Here is a 23753-nt window from a genome sequence, read left to right on the forward strand (position 1 = left end):
AAACCAGAAAACTATTGTGCAAACATTTTCACCTCTTTTCAAATTAGAAACCTAGGCCTTAAGCCTTTGATTTTCAAACTTCATTTTCATAACACTTATTTTGAATTGAATTATAATCATACTTTGACCATTTTTGTGAACAATCCTAATTGGTTAATTTCACTCATTCAATTATTTTGTGGCTCAAGTCCACCTGTTGATAAGTTTTCATACATTAGCCATAGGTTTGAGTTATTCTAGTGGTTGATGTGAATCTCACCTTTTGTCCTTAGTGATTGAATTGTAAGACTTCCTTGCTTATTATAGAGTTAACCCCTCACTAGCAATTTGAAGCTTTTCTCACATGGTGGACTTGTGGTTGTATAGGTTGAGTTTTCTCCCGTGGATAACGAAAGATCTTGAGGCTTTAGTTTAAAATCAATTCACCTATGTTTTGGAAATCTTTTAGCCGAACTACGAGGTTTTGATCCTGTAAAGGTACGTAGGCAATGGTTATCCATCCAAACACAAAAATAATAAAAATTTGTATATTCTTTTCTCATCCCCTCATTCATGTTTGCACAATAAATGTTTCATAAACGATATCCTTTTGCAACAATTTGTGAAAAGGGTTCCCTAGGAGTACCTAGGATGCTTTGGGTGCCTAACACCTTCCCTTTGCATAATTACCCCCTTACCCAGATCTCTGACCTTTTCATTGGTTTTCTATGTGTAAAACTTCTTAGGCTTTTGTTCGCTTTTTAGCCATTCCTTTGGATAAATAAAAGTGCGGTGGCGACTCTATATCTTTGTATGCTTTGCTTATGATTTAGTCAATAAATCATAAAGTTATGAATACACCGCTACAGGGTGTTCATTGAGTTGTAAGTGTTGTGTCACTCTAAGCTTTTAAGCGTGAGTGCTGTGTATCTTGATTAAAGCTGTTAAGCACAATCAAGAGTTGTTTGAAGTGTGACTTCATAATTGTCTTTAATATTGATTAAAGGTAGTAATCACTGAGGTGATTGAGGGGGAGCGAGTAGGTACTCTGATCTTCGTGTAAGATTGAAATTGCATTGGGTAGGTATTAAGTGATAGGGTTAAACAGTTGGTTTAAGGTCTGAATTAATACTACTAATAGTGGATTTCCTCCCTGGCTTGGTAGCCCCCAGACGTAGGTCATGTTGGACCGAACTGGGTAAACAATTACTTGTGTTATTTACTGCACTTACATTTTAAGTTCTGCATAATTCTTGTCTACGCAAAATTGGATGTCATAACAACCCTTGTGACATCGGAAGTCTGTTAACTAGAATTTCACTTTTGATCAAGTAACGTAAAAGCTTTGTTTAATTTAAGTCAAGAAAGGAAAAACCCTAATTCATGACCCATAGTTGACTTTGGTTAATTGTTGACTTTTTGGTCAACTAAGTTGATCAAAGTCAACCATATTCCCTGAGTCTTGTTTAAGCCCGTTGGTCCATTGTCCATGCCCTTGGTTTCAATCCATTGCTTTGAGGAACTTAAACCTATCTTTGTGATATTTCTCATTCAAATTCAACCATTCAATCTTGTACCATTCCATATTCAAATCAATTTTTCCATTTCCATTAGCTTGTTTATGATTGAACCATTCATTAGCATTCAATTTTCTACATGATAATCCATATATTTCAACTTACATCCATCACCACTTATCCCAATATTTCTCAATCCAATTCACACATTCAAGCATTGTTCCATAAGCCATACAAACATCATATTCCATGAAAATCCAATACAAGACTCCATTAACCTTCATTTTAATCACAAATGGCCCATTCATTACTCATAAAATCCTATACAAAACATTGATTCAATACACACATTTGCATTACATAACTCATCACATAAAATTCATTACATCACTCATTCAAATTTCTACATAAATCATTACATAACTCATTCAATTTTCTACATTGCCATTACAAAATCACTGACATAAAATTCCACATCTAATCATAAGGTAGCCCTAACCATTGGCCAAGTATTCCAAACCCTTAATTCCAAACATGGCCTTGCTTTGAATTGTCCATGGCCTACAAAACCGTAAGTCCATCCAAGTCAGGATATGCACAACACAAATGCAGCAGGACCTTGTTACTTGGTCTTCAATGGTTTCTTTGTACATTCAACATAATTACAGTGTAGTGTTGTAAGAGCTTGCATGCAATTGGGTGGTCTCAACCAAGCTTTTCAGGTGCATGGTTTGATTGTTAAGGGTGGATATGTTCAAGATGTTTATGTGTGTACCTCTTTGATTGATTTTTACACCAAACATGGTTGTAGTGGTGCAACGAGGTTGCTTTTTGATGGTTTAGAAGTCAAAACCAGATTCACGTGGACTACAATCATTTTATATCCGCATGTTGGCAGAGCAATGAATAAAGAGCCAGTGTTTCACCTGCCCCATATATGTAATAAGCTCTGTATAAATTAGTTTCACAAAAGCCACCATATAATTCAAAAGAATAAAGCTAATTATCAAAGATTAAAGTTATAACACGTATACTTCGAGCTTCCCAGGTACAATCACTAATAATCAAATGAACCAAAATTAAGTCAAACAAATAATTTCCAACTTGCTTCAATAATTTCCAACTGCTAAGTTTTCTTTTGTTAGATACACATATAAAGTCAAACCAAGGCTTCATCAAAATAACCTATAAAAATTGTGAATAACAAGAATTTAAACTAAAATCAATTTTTTGAATACATAACAACATGAACCAATATTATAACTAGTTCAATAGTTAAACATGCAAGTTCATAGATAATAATCTTAAATTAAAAATATAAATCCAGAAATAAAAATTCCAAAAAAATAATGCTCAAGTTGAAATATAAATCGGAACTCACCTATCAAACAACATGGTACTTGCTACATGGAATTGTGTTGAAGAGAAGAAATATTTGGTTTTGTTGTTATTTGACAGAAACAAAATTCGCAGGCTGGATTCATGAAGAACTGAATAGAACAAAACATAGCCCTTTTTTCTAGTTCGGTTTGAGAAAGAGAAATCAAGTAGGTAACCGAATGGTTTTAAGTCAAGAATAGGAACATAACATAACCTTTTCTTATGCAATGGTTTTACTGGATAATAATAGTTTACCGAATGGTTTTGGGTCAACAATTATTATTCACAAAACTGTTGAATGTAAGCTTCCTAATAACCTACATATTAGATTTCAGGATGTATAGTGATGATGCAAGTGCAGGTTTAAGGTTGTCTGGAAGAGCATTAGGAGCTGGAAGAAGAAGGAGGAACATGTGTTTGAGCAACATGGTGAATGGAGAAGAAGAGTTAAAGAAATCTAAAGCGTTTTAGGGAGGTTTAAAACTCCCGCAATCCATAGAATTTTGTTGTAGTCAACGTTTTAAACGACATGGCGTGAAATGTAGTGTGTCTCGTCAGTTTTCGTTAGTGGAAATAAACGGTAAAGATTAAAAGTGTGAACGGAAAAATTTAGGAGAATCATTCTTTAAAGGAAAATTTTTTAGGAATTAAAATTGAATGTCGAGATATTTATATATTTATAGGGACAAATACATATTTAACTTTTATATATATATATATATATATATATATATATATATATATATATATATATATATATATATATATATATATATATATATATATATATATATATATATATATATATATATATATATATATATATATATATATATATATATATATATATATATATATATATATATATATATATATATATATATATATATATATATATATATATATTGTACATCCTGGAATTTTCTGAAGTCGAGGTTGTAGAAGGTCGGGTATGAAGAGGCAAGTAGGTCGGGTAATCATGACCATGTACAAGTCGGAGATCAATTAGGTTTCACTTAGATGCAAGGTCGGCATGATGGAGTCGACCATGTGATACCTCGGAAGGAAGAATAACTCGGACAAGATGCTAGGCCAACACAATGGATTCGACCATATGATAATTAGAAAGGAAGAATAAGTCGGACCCGACTTTAGTGTTAGGGAACCATATGGACGATCATGAGGAATGATTATGAAATGCCTTCATGATTACGTGGGGGTTACAAAAACTAATGGACAAGGCATTACTTGGCAATTATAGTAGGCCGCAAACGTTAAGCATAGTTATTTTTATGAGGGATGTGAAGAGGTATGCATTTAAGGATCATTGATGACTCAAGCAGTATAAAAAAGGATTTAACCCATGAAGAGAAGGGACCTTGAGAAAAAGATATTTCACAGACACTTAAACCAATCATTTGAGACTCTCCCTGACTAGAATCAGGAAAGTTGACCTTTTAGTGTTTTTTAGCAAGAACATTTGGCGTCTGCCACACCCCGATATTGACCCTGAAATGCCGAATTGATACATACATCATAGATTTTGCATCTTTGTATAGCATAACATGCATTCCATACCGCATAATGCCTAGAATGATAGTCGAAAAGATTTTTCGGATCTACAGGCAAATCGGTTAGTGATCCACGTGAAACCTAAAACTTAGATGAACTTCCAACTTAGACGAACTTCATCTTCTACCTCCAAACATAATATTCCATTTACGACGCTCTATTTCTCCACTAAACCAAGCTCAAAAACATAATTTCTTCCATAAACAACACTTAAAAATATCATTTATTTCATTAACAAACTTCAGAACTCCATTACCTCTTTTCCAACTTGAATAAGACAAGGAAAACATGGATTCAAGTTAGCAATGTTAGTTGTTGTTGTTGTTGTTGTTCTTTTTGTTATTGTTATTGTTGTTCTTGTTCTTGTTGTTATTCTTGTTGTTCTTGTTGTTATTCTTGTTGTTCTTGTTGTTGTTCTTGTTGTTGTTCTTGTTGTTATTCTTATTGTTGTTCTTGTTGTTCTTCTTGTTCTTCTTGTTGTTGTTATTGTTATTGTTATTGTTTTTGTTCTTGTTCGTGTTCTTGTTGTTCTCGTTGTAGTTCTTGTTGTTATTATTTTTGTTCTTGTTGTTCTTGCTATTGTTGTTGTTGATGTTCTACTGCTGCATTTTTTTTTGTAATTTATTAAAGACATACAATAATGGTTGTTTAACGTAACTGTTGTGATAGGTTGAGACATACAACAACAGTTGTTTAAAGTAACCTTTGTGATAAATTGCGCGCTACTTGACTTATAACCATGGTTGCACGACCGTGGTGGAAAGAATCATACATACAATCACATCTTACCTTACAACGATTGGTCGGACGTGGTTGTTCCATTTTCCAACCGTTATGAGAGATGGTTTCCATAGTAGTGTCGGAGTCTCTGTTTCTTGCGAAACTTAATGGAGGTGAAAAAATTTGCGAGGGACTAATGCATCCTCTTACTTTGACCAAGGCGTAAATAGAGGTTTCTCGTCAAAGGATGGAACATATCGGTCGGTTTTTCCAAACATACCTCAAGGCAACTAGTCATGACCCTAGTGACACTGAAATTGCTCGTCACCTGGAGTGTGAAGGGTGGTAGGATTCCATGTTTTGGGTAAATCCTAATGATCATCACAGAGCTGATGTGTTGGACCACTAGGGTATTCGATTAATAGAGTCGGTCAATGCGTGTGTGTACCACTGTGTGGCTGCTAAAATACTCGGGACTCTTTCAGTTTTAAAAACTATCAAAGTCGTAATTCATGCCAACATCATAGTTGGTAATACCCCATATTGGGAGATCTTCCTGTAGGTTCGGATGAGAGGGTATGTAGCTCTCTCGAGGATTTCTCGGTTCCCCTGTACGAGTCTCTCTTCACCAGGTTGGGAATACGTATGTCCTTCTCTAACTTTGAGGTGGATGTGATGAACCATCTAAAGTTTGCCCTCTCGCAGCTTTATCTTAGAGCATGTGCCTTCATAGTGGTGTTCTAACATTGTGTCGGGTACAAGTCTTGGAAACCTTTATTGGGGATCTTTTTCGACCTCTTCTTTATGGCTCGTACTTCATTGGATGATGCTCGAGATCAATGATTAATCTCTCTTCTTACTTAATTAACTTGGTTTAACCCTTTATCTTATGAATGGGGAACTTTCTAGAGTGTTTCTTATTGGTGAAACCCGTCACTTCTGAGGAGCATATGGCCTTCTGCTCATCTTCGACTCCGGCAGAGACTGCACTTCTTGTAAAAGTACTTTTAGGAAATATTAGTCCATAGCACATTTCTATCGACCTATCCCTTCTTATCATTATTGGCCAACTCCTCTGTCTTCTGAGGAAGTGAAAACAAAAGAGTATTTATATCTATGATATCAAGGACTCAGATATGAAAAAGGGTTTGGTCCCGGAGAAGTACTTTCCTATCAGCAAAAGAAAAGGCGAATAGATACTCGCATGATCATTAGTGCCTCCGAATATTCTGAGAGACAAAAACTTTTTGGTAAGGATGGGGATCCGGGTGCTCCCCCTTTTTTAACCGTGTAACTTATGATTTCACAAATAACATGAATTAGTTTAGTCAATTGTGTGCGAAAAACTTTGGCACTTGCAAATGATCAGGGTCTTATTGTTGTATTGTTCATCCCAGTGCCAGCGATACCTGTCGTTGGTTCTACTTCTGTCACGGAGGCTAGATCCCGGCTGTGGTGAATGCCCCGATTCTTACTCATGAAATAGGTCACTCGGTTGTTGTCGTAGCTGATTTATCTTCTAGAGGACCTTCACTTTCCCATTCCCCTACCAAGAGCGGTCATGTGATAGTTTGGACACTCTTGTTAAAAGAGGTTCTCCCAAACAGGCTTGCTTGGCTCAGGGTGGCGAGCTTGATGCTTTTACACTTTTCTTACAAATTCTTGCCATACTACATTCCCGTGTACCTAGCACCTGTCGCAACCTAAAAAATATAGTGCGAAAAAACAACCGGCGAGAAATGAAATAACAGAAGAGTCGCCACCGTGCGTTATTTATCCCAAAGGAGGGAAAGGAAACACTCGAAGTAAACCTGAAGAAAAGAAAGGAAAAGACAAGGTCTCGCAACCAAATCTTGGGTTCGGGAGTCGATTATGCGAAGGGAAGGTATTAGCACCCCTACGCACCCGTAGTACTCTACGAGATCCACTCTTGTTGTTCTTGTCTAAAGGGTGTGTGTATTATCTAATGTACTATTTACTAAAAGAGGGTCAAAAGAAAATGACTTGCACGGATGTCGCATCCACTGCATACGTATCTCATCTGAACATGAGAATCAGAGTCTTCGTAGCTCGGCTACCTATGGGTTAAAGAGAAGTGTGCTCGCTAAGATATCACGTCTTATGCCTACGTATCTCATCTGGAATGAGAATCAAAGCAAAACGTAGTTCAACTAACTACGGGAACAAGGGTCACGATTGCAACTAGGGCAAGAGAAAGGGAAGGTCTCGATCGCAACGAGGGCGAGAGAAAAGAATCGCAACAAGGGAGAAAGCAAACAAGGATTAGTCGTTAGTCATTAGTCAAAAAGGAAAACTCGGTAGGACATTACATCTTGTGCCTACGTATCTCATTTGAACATGAGAATCAGAGTTGCTGTAGTTCGGCTACCTAGGGGTTGCCATCTGAACATGGACTTACAAAGGAGGACACCAGTTGTGTCAAAGGAAAGTGGGCAATGTATTCACGTCCTAGTAGTAGGTGTCACAGCTTGCTGAATCGAGTCTTAGGAAGTTACCTCTTTTCAATAGAACAGAGTGACATGCCACAGGATCGGAGACGCACGGAAGGTCTAAAAGAATGGGGAAGCTCTGCCCTAGAGTTGTCATGCAATATGTACTTATGTGTTAGGATTTACAAATGGGAATATCTACCTAATGTTAGCATGCAAAGAATAAAGGAATTTTACCTATGTTATCATACAAAAGAATATGGGAATTCTACCTATGTTATCATACAAAGGGTTTCTGCCTAATGGGTGCTACCTAAACGGAACAAGAATCGACGAATGGAGCAAGGAGAAGAGTCACTGGTAAGGGTAGATGACGATGTATGAAGCAATCGACTTACAGGTGGTAAATGGTGATGCCTGAAGCAATCGAATTACAAGAGAAATGGCGATGCATGAAGCAATCGACTTACAAAAGAATGGATGAATACGTGCTGGTTATGTTAAGTTTGGAAAATGATTACTCGACGTTGGATCGAGGTTTTGATCTTGTTATGAAATGGTTATCGGGTGTTCATTTTATTTCTTGTATTAACAGATGAATACATAATGAAAGAATAAACATTATACACTTCATGGGAGAGGGGTACATTTGTTATGAATGGGGGTTGTTCATGGCAATCAGACAATACTAATATAGGCCTCATACATCATACAAGTAGGCAACAGTTATCAATCAATAAGATAGGCAATCAAGTATGTGATCAAATCAAAAAATTAAAGAATGAACTAATGAAGCATTAGACAATGCATGATAAGTATAGACATGTTAAGCAATCAAACAATAGAAGCATGGATGAAAGAAACAAGTATAAAAAATATCAGATGAATCAGACAGGTGAAACTATGCACACAAAGAATCAATGAATAATTTAATCGGGAAATGATGCAAGGATCAAATAAAATCAAGATGAAAGGTCTCTAATACATGGCATATGAGATGAACAAGGAAGGATAAAAAAATCTCTTCAATTGCCTTAAGCAATCCCTAAGTCAAACATCAATCAAGGAAAAGTCAACTGTAAAGTCAAGTCAACTTGAAAATTATCAAATGAATAGTAAATTAATCAAGAAAATTATGAAAAAATAAACTAAGTAAGGTGGGGTCAGGACATCATCATCCCCTAAAAATATTTTAAAAATAATGAAAATTGGTTATTGAATTAATTGAATCAAAACAAAGGTCAAACCAAAACTCAAACAACAAGACTAGGTTAGAAATAAATCAAGAATAAAATTAAAATGGTAAATAAAATCCAAGAAAAGGTCAGGTTGACCATGAGACATTGGTCAATCCTCATCCCAAAAATCAGAATCTAAAAATAATTTTAAGTCATGAAAATAAAATTAATACAAATAAGTGTGTTAAAATGGACTATTTGAAACAATTAATTAAAATAAAATATTAACACTAAATAAATATGAAAATAAAAATTAAAATAAATTAAATAAAACATTGAGGAATATAAAAAATATTTTTTGGTATTTTAATGAATAAAGAAAATATTTTTAAGAATTAAAAACAAAGCAGAAAATAAAAATAAGAATAAAAAAAAGAATGAATGAAAATAAAGGTTATGATAGCGGGCCAGGCGAATGGTGGGGGGCGGATAGCAGGATGTTGAGGCCCACGGTCCGGTCCAAAGGAGTAAGCAGACCTGGCATAATAAAAAAGTTCATTTAAATAAATTATGTAGACTGTGCATCAATAGGTCAAGTGTATTAGTAAGTTACTAAAAGACAAAAGCTGAGCGGACGGAGAAGATCAAAACGCGCGCCCAGATCCGGTGGTTACTACACAGCCACGTTTCATTTTCTCATGCAAATAAAAAAAACGCTACAACCATGCATAAAACGCGAAAATGCGGACAAATTTCCTCCAACTTCCAACCCAAATATCTCACAACTCAGGGCACCAAATGGCATGATGTAAAAAGCAAAGTTCTAGTTTGAAATGAGTAGAACACAATGGTGCTTTGTTTCGATGAAAATAATGATATAAACATGTAGAAAAGCGAACAACAAGGGGGCTTCATGCACCCGGATTCAACAAAAAATAATGTTACAAAATTAAAGTTAAAAGCAATGCCTCAATGAAGGGTTCATAAGACAAACATAGCATAGTATTAACCACAAAAATTAACATGAAACAAGCATGGCATAGTGAAAAATAGCATGAAGTAAGCATGAATAAGTATGACAATAGCATGAACAACATGATGAACAAACGTGGAATATGGTCATGGAAGATGGAATAGAGGGCTTACCTAGTGGAAAACAGTCCACTGCTTCTTGATAGTGGAGGAAAGGAAAGAGAAGAGATGCTCTTTTGATGCTTGTGATTGAGAAATGGAAAATGAGGAATGGATCTTGAATTCCCTCCCTTGCCTCTTGCTCAAAAATACAGCCACTATTTTTTAGATTAGGGTTTAGAATGTTTAAGTATGTAGGGTTTTAAGTGTTAATGGGCTTGAAGTATTTGTTTTGGTTCATGACAAAATAATGTAAAAAGTGGGGGTGGTATGAGCAAGTTCTAAATGTAGCAAAGCTTAAGTGAGTGAACATAAAGCAAATGGCCAAATGAGGTAAAAGAAAGGGCTGGTCAATTTTGTGGTCTGACTTGGTTGTTTGGCCGCAGCATAAAAACAGCCCAACAGGGTGACTTTAAGACCTTATATCTTGATGAGTACATGCCCAAATGGCAAGGAAATGCAAATAGTAGAAAGAGGGCATGGAGCTTAACATCTTTCATTTTGAACACAAGTTGAAATGATGAGTTGAAAGAGGTGAAAATGGCCATAAAGTTCAGGTTCCATAGCTGCAAAATGGTTGGGCCAGTTTGGCCTAAATGCTGTCAAAAAATTCAGTGTATGATACCAACTTTAGATGAGTGTATCTTTCAAACCAATGATCTAAATGGGATGATTCCAAAAGGATGTTAAAGAGGACATGTCAAGGTACAATTGTAATGTATAAATTATTTTCAAAAGATCCCTTGAAGTGCAAGAAATCTGGCCCATAAGTCTTGACAAATCTTGAAGATTTTGGACTTAGAAAATTTTCTAAGTGTTCTAAAATAATGTCTTACTTTGACCAAGCATACATTTCTCAATTTTAATCCAAATGAAAAAAACTTTATATCTCTAGAAAACTTGGAACAAGAGGAACAACGTTCATGTTGGAGAAATTTTCAAATGGAGCTTGCATCTTGATGGAATATAGGCTTAAAGTGGGTGCAAAAACCCAGAAAACTTGCCTTAAATGGAAAGTCAACTATTTCCAAATTTAGTAACTTTTCCAACTCCTGATTAAATGATGAATCCATGATCCAACCTTGATCAAATTTCACATGTAGGCTCCCTTAGGCATGAATTTTGAGATTCCACTTTCAAAATGCCAGGAGTTGACTTTTCTGGCCCCACAGTTGACTTTTCCCAAACTGCCTGATTCCCGATTCCATTGATCAATTGAAGCACCTCTGGCTCAAATAAAGAGCTTATTTTTTGTATGTAGACCCTTGTGGTCATATGGAGGGCCATGGAAAAGAGTTTCACTCAAGGAATCAGAAATAAACCGATTTTATACCAAACCCTAGTTGTAGGGAAAAATGATCAAGAACTGATTGCACTGATTGCCAATGGATCTTTGTGAGATGATTGTGCATATTCTTAGGCCAAGATGCCTCTATAATCATGACATGAATGAGCCCCATTTACTTCCAACCAAACATTGCCTGCTGCAGATGGCCATGAAACCCTAATTTTTGATTAAGTGCAAATGCACACTCTAGAAGCTCTGAATCTTCCACTGATGAACTGAGGACCATAATAAGACATATGGAACCCCTTGAGACTTGTATATTTGGAGAATGAAGTTCATTTCTCAGTCTTTCTTTGTGTGGGCTCCTTCTGGTAAGGAGTGAGCAATGAAACCCTGATTTCCCAAGTCACTGATGCAGCATGCAATGAGTATGACCTAGTATGATGCTAATGCAATGTGAAACACAATCCCATGCTTCCAAGAAAAATGAAAGGTAAATTTTGGGGTATTACAGCACCCTAAAGGAGTTTGCCACTGTCGGGGTTGCCGAGGACATGAATTTCGTCAGGGGTTTATCTGTGACTTATAGGCATAGACTTTTTGCAGATGCTTCTTGTACTTTGTTCAGGGTTGAGTCACTTGTTTTTATTGTAGCTAATATCCAGGATGACGTTCTGAGTTCTTACGAGCTTTCGAGGGAACGAGATGAGCTAAGGGGGAGGTGTGAAGTCCTTAAGCAGAAAAATCATGATGCTACAATAAATTTGTCGAGCTTCAGGAAAATGTTGATGCTCTTAGCTATTTGCAGGAACAACTAGGTAGGTATCATCGATCGTCCGTTTTGCCTACTCAGATAGAAAGGTTGAAGGCCTCGCTTGCTTACAAGGAGAAGTGTTGCAAGAAGTTTCTAAAGATGCGGCTTAAGTGTGTTGAGCGTTCAAAGCAGACCGGGAAACTCTTCAGCATAAGCAGGATAATCAGGTCAATAATTTGAAGGCTCTCGAGGAGGAGGTAGTTGTTGCTCAGCAAAAATCTTGAGAATCTCTTCGACAGGAAGTAGAGGCCATGCATGGGGTCCGGGATGAGATGTTGGAGCAGTCTCGGTTGTTTTGTCCTGACCTCGATATCATCGTTGACTAGTTGTATCCTTTGGAAGATTCTTCAAATAAATATACTATAGGTGGTCTTGGATCTGAAGAGTCGGGCGCCAACGTCTGAGCGTCGTTTTTTTTCTTTTTCCTTTTATTTTCTCCTGTTATATTTGACCGGACCTTTGTGCCTCAATTTGTAAACAATACTTTCACATAATTATTTCAATTTTTACCTTTGCATGCTTATGCTTTTTGGTATAATATTGTTACTTTTCAATTGTCGTCATTTTCTAGTTGGGATCCGAGGACAACTTAGATCCGAGGATAGCTAAAGATTGCTTTAGAATCCTACAATTTGCATCATTATTTCCTGTAGAAGGAGATAAATAATAGTTTCTTAAAGTGTAAGTGACCTTAGGTCTATTGCGGAGCTGTGTGTGGTTGTTGTGTTCCGAAGCGAGTTGTGTTAAGGTGTACGTGATGGCTTGATAGAATGTCGAGGTAGTAGCACATGGTTGTGCTCAAAGTGTGCTTGCTCAGAGGAATCATTTTTTGCAGTTTGAAGTGTTAGTATGTCAGATTGAGACTTGTGGAGCATGAGGTCGGTTCCGATCATTTATATTCTTTGTACTACCTGAGTGTATTTCATGCCATACTAACTAGACGCGGATATGCCTTAATCATGTTTACATTGATAAGGTATTAGTTTGGTTAATCATGGTGGTATTTTGAATTGTACTTATAAACGAGGGACGTGAAATTGGCTAGATACGACCATGTTTGGAACATTGCTCCACATCATAAAGGATATTACCTGGCCAAAGGTAAAAGATCCCCGTCCCTGCCTCCGAGGCTATATCTCGAATCAAGATGGACACCTCTATGCATGAAAGTGTGTATTTCTTTGATAGGGGGTATTTGAATGTTATATTCGTACGTGCAAAAAGTCTCTGAGAGCACCCCCTGAGGGAATTGGTTACTGTAGTTGAACGTGAAAAATGTCTCCGACAACTCCATTATATTTTGAAGGAGCATGAGGCGGTGTGGGGAATTTACTATTGTAGGCGGGCGCTCGAAGCTTATCTGACAACACCCTGACTTCTGAAGGCGCATGAGACGCTGCGGGAAATTGATTGATGTAGTCGGACGCTCGAAGTGTATCCGACAGCATCCTTGGGTCTTCGCGCATGCAAAGTTTCTGGGGGTTTTAAGTGTTGTATTCGGACGTGCAAAGCGTCTTCGATAGCACCTCCGTGTTTTAAGACAGGCATCAATTGTGTTGGTTGTTCCATGGTTCGCTGTAACTTGCATTTGCATTTGCGTGCCCTAAAAAATGGGAAAGGCAGAAAGCAAGACAACAAGATATATATATATATATATATATATATATATATATATATATATATATATATATATATATATATATATATATATATATATATATATATATATATATATATATATATATATAATTTACAAATACATTAAATAATTTTTGAGGTCGGTCTAAACTGAATATTGAGTGCCTCCTTCGGATATGGAATCCGGGTGGCTTGATCTCAGCTGGCTCTAGGGTCCAGGCCATTGCCTTGGGATGTGTTTGGCCTCTGTTGTGCGTTTCTGAGTCTTTTTTCCGAAGTTGTAATTACACGACTTGCTTGGGCTCATACCTGCTTGTTTGATGCATCCGGGGTGATTGTATTGTCCGGACCTAAAGAGATTCATATTGGCATTTGTTGAGGTCGGAAGCTCTCCCGACATACTTCTGGCGTTGTAGCCTGCATAATCTCCCTGGTAGTTATTCCCTGGCATGCTCTATCGGACGCAGGCTGTATTTTTTCTCTTCTTACACCTCAATCGTCCACCTAGCCTCCTTTTTGGACTACAGATGGGATATTAGGAAGTTCTCCTAGCGATAAGGAGCAATGTGTCCCTCGCTTACTCCATCGATAGAAGCCTCAGTTGACTGGATGGTCACATGAGTTACCCGAAGTTCGAGTATATCTGTCATCTTACAAATCCCTTATCATTCTGGGGTCTCAGAGCTTTGTTGTTGTCTAGGACCGGGCTCTTGTTGTCATGATGATAAGATATCCTGCGTGAGGCCTTTACGATTATGAAATACCTTACTCGTGTCCGGGCTGAATTTTCCTTCGAAATTCATTGGACTTGGACGAGAGTTTTCTTGGCGGGATCAAAAGTGTGACATCGCTCGACCAAGGGCGACACAACACCAGACTGACCTTGGGTCTACGAATCTAAATCTGAAAGAGTCCACCGACCGTCTTTCCCCAACACTTGAGGTTTATGCCCCTGGTTTCCAAGGATGTTCCCTGATGGGGTCTAGATGTGAGGCTTCTGTTGGTGTCATTCCGAGTTGGCTCAAAATCGCTATAATTGATTTTTCGGTAGATCCAAACGGCTCAGATTTGAGATTTTGGCTTTGTGAAACTTTGATTTCTTCTCCAAATATCTTTTGGAGCTTAGATATGAGGATTGATTGTGAAATCATGGAAATTGTAGGAAACGGAAGTCGATTCCCATAGACAACTCCATTGTTCTGTTGCGGAACCATAAACGATGTTGATTGCAGAAACTATGGTGAAATGGAGCTTCTGATGCACTACATTGATGTGACATTATGGATCGAAGGTTGCGATCACGATGCTTCTTGAACCAGAGGTATTAGACTTGTTACACTGTAGTTAATTGATGTTTGCATTCTCTGATATGGTGGACCTAAGGGGGGTACTGGCATGGTTAGCACTTCATCATCCAAACCAGTTTATGGTTTAAGATAGTTGGTAATGAAAGTGGAGATTAGAGATTATGTACCTTAGAACCCTTGTACGAAAGTATTTATACCTTGGGTCTGGTGGAGTAGGCTAGATAGTGGGTCTCCTGCTATTAGACCTTTGGCCAGTACGGAGCAGTAGGTCTTGAATCTTTGACCATCGGAGAGTAGGATCCCAGATCTTTGGCCGGCACGAAAGAACTAACATCTTGGAGTAAAAATCTATGATTTCAAGGTAAATAAAAATAAAAATTGAAAAAACTAATAAAGAAATAATTAAATACAAACTAATGGAATACTCTCTTACGTATATTAATCATACAATGTTGAATTATAATTCATTGTGTTGAAATAGGTTTCTCTACATAAGCAAGGAAGTGTCGAACTGTGAAAGTGCGAAATGTCAAAGTAGTGTACCTCGACAGGAATTTCGACTTAGGTCTAATTTTGAAATGCTAGCAGAATTAGGTATTTTGGGCTTTGCTTGAGGAGCAAGCAAACCAAAATCTATAAATAGGGAGTAACCCTTATCGTTGTATAATAATTGAGAACTTGCAGTTGCAAAGAATAAATTTCTAAATTTGAGAGTAGAGAGAAACTCTGCATAAATTTCTTCTTCTTCTTCCTTTGCTTTAAACCCTAATTTTCTTTTAATCCCGAATTCAATTTTCCTTTTTTTCATTATCGATTGTGCAGCGAAATCTTGAAATCAAAGTGTGGTTTATTCACTTGAGTGAAGAGTGAAGAATAAGAGGAGTAATCAATCACAAAGATTAATTCTTGTTCATCTAGATTTGGTTTGAAATGCATAAAGTTTTTGTGAAATTCTTGAGTAGAAATTGGCTAATTTCCAACATCGGGTATCTAGAGCACTGGGTGAGCGATTCTTGGAAGCATAACATGATGAATCATCCGAACGAGAATTTTTCAGAAACTCTCCCATCATAATTACGAGAATTAGTGCAAGCAGATAAATATTGTGAAGTAGGGAGTGACGCTGCTTGCAGCAAACACGACGAATGAAGATAAGGTTACACACAAAGAATTGAAGAAGAGAGATTATAAATCTCTCTTAATTATCTATCAATGTGTTGATGTAGACAATTTTGAAAAGGTTAGTGATATCGAATAAGGGAAAGAAGCATGGGAAATTCATGAAAAATTGTTTGGAGGCACAAAAAAGGTGAAAAAAGTGAGAATACAAACTCACATAAGAATGTATGAATTGCTTCAGATGGAAGACAATGAAAGCATAACTATTTTTTTCACTAGGGTTACAAAAATGGTGAATCAAATCAAGGTAAGTAAAGAGGCGTTGACATCAAGACTGGTTGTCACAAAGATCTTGGGGTAATTGGCTCCAAAGTTCGATCATGTGGTAGTAGCCATAGAAGAGTTGAAAGATTTTCCAACATTGATAAAGAAAAATCTTCAAGGGGCGCTTGAATATCATGAACAAAGAATGACTGAAAGAGTTGTAGACAATTAGAAGAGTGATGTGGCTTTACAGGCACAATCAGCAAGAGAAAAGAAAGGTAAATGGAAGTGGATCGACAATAAAGGTAGAGGACGCTACAACAATTCGACTGGTTGAACTCAGCAATAAGGAGGCTGGTAGAATTAGAGAAAGTCATCATACCAAAGCAACCAAAAAGGTGGGGTTGTGAGTAGAGAAAGATGTGGTGGTCGAAAACATGACAAAAGTCACATTCAATGTTTCAATTGTCAAAAGTATGGTCACTACTCAAGTGATTGTCTTGAAAAAGAAGAGAATCAAGATAATGATGCAAAGTTTGCAAAGCATTAAGAAGAAGAGATGTTGTTGATGGTCACAACAAGAGATGAAGAAAGATTCCAGGACTAATGGTACTTGGACTCAGGATGCTCATCACACATGACTGGTAGGAAAGATTGGTTTGCCAACATGGAACCCTCAATGAATAACATGGTAAAGTTTTCAAATGACAATACTCTAGCAGCTAAAGGTATTGATAATGTTCTGATAATGAGGAAAGATGGCAAGAGGTCAGTAATTTCTAATGTACTATACATGCCAACCATGAAAAGAAATTTGTTCGGCATAAGGCAGTTGGTCGAAAAGAACTACTAAGTGTCTTTCAAAGACAAGATGGTGAGAGTTCTCGACTCAGGTGGAAGGTTAATCTGAAGGCTCTAATGTATCATAATTGAACCTTCAAGATTGAACTTAATATGATGAAGCATAAGTGCCTTGCAATTGCAACTAGTGGGGATGACTGGATATGGAGCTATAGACTTGGCCATCTCAATTTCAAATACATCAGAGATCTAAAAAGAAGAAATATGGTTTCAAGATTACCAGAAATCAACATTCCAAATGAAATATTTGAGGAATGTGTGTAGGAAAAATAGCACAAAAACAACTTCAACAAGGATGCAGGAAGCGAGTCGAAGACATTTCTCGAAATCATATACTCTGATGTGTGTGGTCTTATCCAAGTGGATTCGATTGGAGGTAACATATACTTTGTCACATTCATAGATGATTTCAGTCAAAAACTATGGACTTACCTGATCAAGAAGAAAAGTGAAGTGATCGAGGTATTTTCCAAGTTTAAATTTATGTTCGAAAGACAAAGTGGTTGAAAGCTCAAAATTATGAGGACTGATGGTGGTGGAGAATATGTGTCGAAAGACTTCAACATGTTATGTGAGAAATAAGGGATTATACATGAGGTGGTGGAACCCTACGCTCTACAGCAGAATGGAACTGCGAAAAGGAAGAATGGAACCATCATGAATATGGTGAGAAGTATGTTGAAAGGCAAGCATATACCCAAAGAATTATGGGGAGAAGTTGTGTCGACTGTAACATTATCTTTTAAACAGACGAAAAGGCTAAAGGTAATTACACCGGAAGAATGTTGGTATGGTGTTAAGCCTAGCTTGAGTCATCTAAAAGTATTTGGATCTATAGCACATAGACATGTGCCAGATCATTTGAGAAGAAAACTTGATGACAAGTCGAGTCAAATGATTCTAATAGGATATCATTCTACTAGAGGTTACAAGTTGTTCGACCCAGTGAACAATCAAGTAGTGATCAACAAAGACATGATCATATATAAGCTTAAGGAATGGGATTGGACTGAAAATGTAAAGAAGGATTCAGTAAGAATCTTATGTGAAGAACCAGCAAGTGAAGTCAAAAGGGATGTTCGACCTGAAGAAGTCAGAGGTCAAGCAAGCACAAGCAGACCTCAAAGGACAAGACACATGCTTGCGAGGTTGCAAGAATATATGATTACATCAGATGATATGGTCGATGGTGAAGGTAAGCTTGTATATTATGCTTTCTATATAGATGTCAAACCAGTTAATGCAATTGAGACGTTGAAGGATTTGAAGTGGGTGAAAGCAATGAATGAGGAACTGGAGTCAATTGAAGTCAAGAACACCTAGTCACTTGTCGAATTTCCTCAAGGAAAGAAGGAAATCGATGTGAAGTGGGTATCCAAGGTGAATTTTAATCCCAAAGGTGAAGCAACTCGACACATAGCAGGACTTGCGGCGAAAGGATTTCTTCATAAGGAAGGAATCGACTTCGACGAAGTTTTTGCCCATATTGCTAGGATCAAAACAATCAGGTTAGTGTTGGTCTAGCAAACATGAACAACTGGCACATATGTCATATGGATGTGAAATGTGTATTACTGAATGGTCCCTTAGATGAAGAAGTGTATGTTACATAACCAGTTGGATTTGTGAAGAAAGACGAAGAAAGAAAGGTATACATGTTGCATAAAGCCCTGTATGGACTTAAGCAAGCTTGAAGAGCTTGTAATGGAGAAGGAATTTGTTAAGTTCACAATTGAGCATGAAGTATACGTAAGAAGAAAAAATAGTGAGTTGCTTATACGATGTCTCCATGTCAATGACCTATTGGTAACAGGAAACTGCAACGAGGAGATCGAAGACTTCAAACATGACCTAAGTGAGGAGTTTGAAATGTTAGACTTGGGAAATCTCTAATACTTCCTTGTTATCGAGTTCTATAAGAGTAGTAGATGATTAATGATGCACCAAAGAAGATATGAGAGCGAAATACTCAAGAGATTTGAGATTTAAGATTGCAACCCAACTTCGACCCTAGCTGGGCCCAGATTACAACTGTCGAAAGACACATATGAAGATGATATTGATCCAACGCGCTACAGGAGACTCATAGGAACACTTTGATACCTTTTTCACATAAGGGACGATCTAGCATACATTGTGGGTATGGTGAGTAGATTCATGCAGAAACCAAAGGTATCACGCCTAGTAGTGGAAGAGAGGATACTAAGGTGTCTGAAAGGAACTCTCGATTGTGGCATTTTTTTCCTACAGCTGATGAAGGAAAAGAATGCAAGTTAGTGGGATACACTGACTCAAGTTGGGGTAGTAATGTTGAGGATATAAAATCCACAGCCGGCTATGTGTTTATGCTAGGTGGTGCACAAGTTGCTTGAAGTTCAAGAAAGGAACCCGTAGTGGAACTGTCGTCATGTGAAGCAAAATACATAGTTGTTTCTCTATGGGCATGTCAAGCAACGTGGATGGTGAATTCCGTCAAAGAAATTACAAGGAAGAATCATGGAGTGATTACCATGATGATCGATAACATGCCTGCTATCAATCTGCCGAAAAATCTGATAACACATGTCATACCCCAAAATTCGCCCCACCCTTCACATGCTCATATAGATCACTAACCCTAACCATTTGCATATCATCTTCATCTATTCATTTCCTTTGAATAAGTATGGTTTGACACAATGAAACACGTAACTCAAATTCATGGCTTGTACTTAATTCTGGTGGATACTTTGGTTCGTCCACAATTTGAAGAGGATCAATTCATCTGGCCTTATTCCCTTGGTGTGTACCACTGATGAACAATTTCACTTGTTTGGTAAACTGCCTGATTTTTGAGGCATTTGATCAAGCCTGATCATGCCTTGATAATCAGGACTTGCCACATGTTTTGTTAATCAGGTGGCCATTTGGTTTTACATCCCATCTTAGTCCTGATCCACATTCCATAAAGTCAGCCAGCTAATTCTTGGTTATGTATCTCCTGTTGCGTATATTCATTCATTTCACCCACGTTTCAATCCGATTTGTATGGTGTCATTACATTCATTTTTTATCATCGTATCCTAAATCTTTTCAAATTGACTTTTGGAGTTTAGAAGTGATTTTAAAATACATGTCATCATTTTTAGAAAATTGACTTTAGAAATCATAGACTTTTAATTTCAATTTGATTCTAAGGTTCCATTTTTATTGATTAGAAATCATCAAGCCCATTTCTCTTCTTTGAATCCATTCAACCATGTAAGCTCATTCCCAATTTAATCCATTTTTACGATTTAATTCAAATCCATTTACTAATAAAAGAAAATCCATTATCCATTTTGTTCATCCCAATTAATCCAGTATCCTCATTGTCCATCAATTCCTAACAAAGTATACAATCCACAATTAACTAATCCAGTTTCTAACTCAATCCCAATTATCCAGCCAAATGTCATAGCCCACAAGTTAATCCATTAAACCATTTTTATAAATACATAATCCATTATTACATTTAACCAATCCCATTTATCTAATATCCCAAACAGAAACAACAAAAGTGCAACAACAAGCATAAAGGCTACAAAGCCAGCAAAACAAACGGTATTGGAGTGCAGTCAAAACGCTTCACAATTTAGTGTGCCATAAGGCAACAACACAAGTTAGAAGTCTCGATTAGTGAACCAAGTTCCAACAACTTGCCATGCCAAAAAGAAAAAGAGAAATGATCTTGTATTGGTTTAAGCCTTTTGCATAATTTAGGAAACAACCTATCCTTAATGCAAAGCCATTCACTTGATCAATTGATCAAGATGAATTAGATTTGGATCAAGGAAGGTTAAGTCTCCCTAATCAATGCTAACTTATCAACCTTCAACTCATTGATCAAAAAGAAAAAAGAAGAAGAAGAAGAAGAAGAAGAAGGAGATGAATAATGGAAATAAAAATGGCAAGAATACAAAATGCATTAAATGAAATAAAATGTACCAATCATCATATGTTGACCAATAACATTGAAAGTCAAAGTCAAACAATCAAAAACAGAAGTGAGATGAAGATTGGAAGTCAAGAAATGAACAAAATATTTTTGGCATTTTTTAATATTTAAAATTAAACTTGAATTAAAAATAAAAGAAAGGTCAAACTTCAAAATCACTTCAAATCAATCTTGAAAGGCCCAAGTGATTTATCCCAAGTTCAACAAGGTCAAACAAAGTTTGACAAAAAATTTCAGCATTTTTAAAAGTCAGAAACTATTTTTAATCAATTAAAAAAATGGATAAAAATAACCTAATTGAACTAAAATCTCAAATAAATCTCAAATCAATTAGAAAATTGATGAGAATATTTTTCATAGATTCATCATCATTCAAATAGGTTAGAAAAATATTTTTGTATTTTTTTTAATATCAAAAACTATTTAAAATGAATTAAAAACAAACAGAAAAGAGAAAATTCATAAAAAATATCAAATTACAAAATAAAAAATATTAAAAATCAAATTAAGAAACTAGGAATTATTTGGAGACTAATGAAATTGTCCCATATTTTTTGGATTAAAAATAAAGAAGTTGTGAATGTTTGAAATAAAAAGGAATTAAAGAAAATAAAATCAGAAATTAGAAAATATGGAAAATCAGGAAGCGTTGGATCACGTTCATTAATTGACGTGGCCAATCTGATGGTCCTGAATCGCACGCTCATGTGAACCTTGGTCAAACGCGTCACACAAAGAATTAAAAGAAGTCATAACATCCAAAGGCTGGGATTGAATCTGGAGATGAGATCCAACGATCCAGATTCAAACTGGCAATGAGCGGCCACCGGAGCCACCTTCTTCTCCGGTGAGCTTCCAAATTCCGGCCAGATTTGCAGGTTTTCAAACCTTCACCATTTTGCAAGATCCTTATACCAAAATGAAGCTGGGGTGATGTACATCACCCTTGTAACCTTGAATCATACTCAAGATTCCTATAGATTGAGAAATCTGAGGTGGAAGATTCAGGTATGAAAAATACAGATCAAAGAAAAAGAAAATTGAAGCTACCACTAGCTTGCCTCTCAAGTGAGGACTTCAGAAAACACTTTGGCCAGACAAATAGATCAAAGAAATGAGAGATTCGAAGCAAATAAGTTTGAACAATAACCTTTGAAGTGCAGCTTTACAGGTCTTGATCCACTCCAAATCTTTTGTGCAATGTGTTCTTGAGGTAACAAGGAAGCAAGGCTTAGGAATTTAAATTCAGAGATCAACAGATGAAGTTGAAATCTGAACTAGAAAATTGAAATGGAAAACTCAGAATTCCTTTAATGGAGGTTGGGATTTCACTTGTGCAGAGCTTCAGGCGCCATTAGGTTGGTTTTTGAAGAGAATGAAGCACGCTATTTATAGCCAAGGCTGATGCAAGCAAGGAGAAAACTCGTGTGCATGTGAATTGGCGCATGTGAATTGGCGCATGCAAGGAGAAAACCTGGTGCAAATGGATGTTGAGCTTGTGTGGAGGAAGTTTGGACGTGTGATTTGCAAGGCAATGGCTTGTGCATGAAGTTTCAACACGAATTCCATAATTGTGCCTAAATGTTCACCTCTTCGAAAACACCATTTGCCAAATCCAAATATGCTCATCTGAGTAATGGATGGAAAGGTTCTGATGTAAGGAACAATTGTTATGTTGGGAAAAAATCCATTTGAAGTGTGGAAATTAGTGAATTTTGAGTTTTAAAGTGTAATGTGCAAAACATGCCAAGGCAAGGTTTCCAAATTTGGCCAATGTTCAAGCCCCTCTGTTTCAGTGATGCAAGCTCTAAATGAAAACACCTACAACATAAAAGTTGTATATCTTCTCAAGACAATCAAAATAGACTTAAATTTTGCATCATTTGGATTTTTGATGAAAGCGTTATGGGCACTTGAAGTTGGACTTTTTTGCCTTTTAATGCATTTGGTCCAAAAGGACCTATAATGTTTTGCATTATCACATGTATTTCCTTTGAGATTTTGAACTTTTGTTCAACATAACATTTGAAGTAGAAATATTAAGCTTTCCAATTCACTTTATCCCACCTCAAAATCATAAACAATGAGGGAGTTGTGTCCTTGGGAAATTGACCCAAAGTTAGGGTTTCAGTCAAAATGACCTATAATGTCTTGGAATAGATGATGACCTTCCAAGCTTCAAAGAAATTTTTGATGAACATGAAAGTTGTTCATATTGTCCTTAAGAACAAATTTTCTTTTGGAGTCATCTTTATTTAACCAACACATAAAAAGTTAGGTCTCAGTGTATTTCAAAATAGTCAGATGAATTGACTGATCAACGTTTCAAGTCCACAACTCATATCTTGACGAATTGATGATTGAGGACACTAAAATAAGTTCAAATATGCATGTAATGATGAATTAAATAACTTACCTTGATTGTATTTGACCATGGGCTGAGATTGCTTCATGAGCAAGGCATTGTTGTACACAGATGAATTAAGGTTTCCTTGAAGAATAAGACCTCAAACCCTTTGACTTGATTTGATAAAAATGATGAATTGAGATGCTAGGGAG

This window comes from Lathyrus oleraceus, chromosome 2 (genome assembly GCF_024323335.1).
Source record: "Lathyrus oleraceus cultivar Zhongwan6 chromosome 2, CAAS_Psat_ZW6_1.0, whole genome shotgun sequence".
NCBI classification, from domain to species: domain Eukaryota; kingdom Viridiplantae; phylum Streptophyta; class Magnoliopsida; order Fabales; family Fabaceae; genus Lathyrus; species Lathyrus oleraceus.